This window comes from Chrysochloris asiatica, unplaced genomic scaffold, assembly GCF_000296735.1.
Source record: "Chrysochloris asiatica unplaced genomic scaffold, ChrAsi1.0 scaffold05724, whole genome shotgun sequence".
NCBI lineage: Eukaryota > Metazoa > Chordata > Mammalia > Afrosoricida > Chrysochloridae > Chrysochloris > Chrysochloris asiatica.
In genome coordinates, this window is record NW_006414242.1 from 2,470 (window position 1) to 3,887 (window position 1,418).

At 44.2% G+C, this 1,418-nt stretch overlaps 1 pseudogene; it reads right to left on the reverse strand.

The window, feature by feature from the left end:
* Positions 1 to 9: 9 nt before the first annotated feature.
* LOC102833131 lies at positions 10 to 693 on the reverse strand (annotated as a pseudogene).
* Between the last annotated feature and the right edge of the window lie 725 nt (positions 694 to 1,418).

Here is a 1,418-nt window from a genome sequence, read left to right on the forward strand (position 1 = left end):
ATGTATCACGAAAATTTAGGTAATCTCTGCTTGAATAGCTGTCTTTAGTGGAATAGCCATCATCTCTTGGTGACAGGTACACATCTCTACGAGAGGGCAGGTGTTCCCTTTATGGTGGTCATGCATAACTATCTCTTCCACGTGATACAGGGGCTCTGCTTCCCATTCCATGCTACTGTGAACTGGTCCTGAAAGAGCTGATCTTTTAGGAGGGGGACCACCACTTCATGGTGGTGGTCCTCTTTTTACTGTAAATGGTCCCCTGGAAAAACTCATGTTAAAATTCATGGAATAGCCACCATCATCCATGTATCCCCCACGTGAAGGGGTTCCCCTGGTTCATCCACTGCCTCCTCTTCCACCTCTAAGTCCTCTTGGTGGGCCTCTGCTTCTTGGAGGTTGTGGGGCTCCACGCCTGCCACTTTCAAATGTTGGTTTAGTGGTTTGTTCCACCTTGATAGCTTTCCCATCTAAAGACTTTCCGTTCATATCTCTGGCTGCATCTTTGGCATCTGCTGGGCTTTCAAAGGTGACAAAAGTAAATCCTCTAGATTTGTTGGTTTCACGGTCTTTCATCAAGAGTACTTTGACAATCTGTCCATATTGGCCAAATACTGCTTCCAGGGCTTTCTCTTTAGTTTCTGTATTGAGCCCTCCAATGCAGAGCTTTTCAGGGTGGTCAGCTTCAACCATTTTTCCCCAGAAGTGACGACCTGTTTCCAGATGCTACTTGGCTCACCAGGAGGCGATTCTTTGTGGCTCAGCACGAGGGCTGACTGCTGAGTCAGAGAAAGGAAGGAGGAAGCTGCTAGCACTACTGTGCAATGGGCAATTTTATTCTGTTCTTGACTCTTCCATTTGTCGATTGAGTTCAGGATGCTGCTGCCACATAAGTCATTCTCTGCTTGTTGTCTGCTCTTGTTGGTTATCAGTGCACAGAACTTCCTTTAGGATTTTTTTTTTTAATTAAAAACTTTATTGTGAATTGAGTGAAGGTTCACAGACAAGATATATCAATTTTACGTTCAATAAATCATACACTTGGTTTAATCTCAATGATTGCAATTCCCATCGTGCAATAACAGTTATCCCACTTCCTCCCTGTGTTTCCTATTTCTATTCCACCCACGTTTCCTTCACTCCTCAACTTTGTTCTAAGGTAAATGTTGTCTCCCCTCCACCTTTTTTTTTTTATTGTGAATTATGGGTTAGTTTAAATGGGTGAACACTATATTTACATTCATCCTATTTTGTTTCATTGCAATAAGCACAATCCCCTGCATGCATCATCAAACAACCAAAGGGTACATCCCACACGCCTGTCCCCTGGCCACCAGCACACAGACTTTCTCCCTCCCTGAATCTAGAGTGTCCAGCTGCTCCTTCTGTCCACATTATCGTCTCTGCCTCCATCCCTA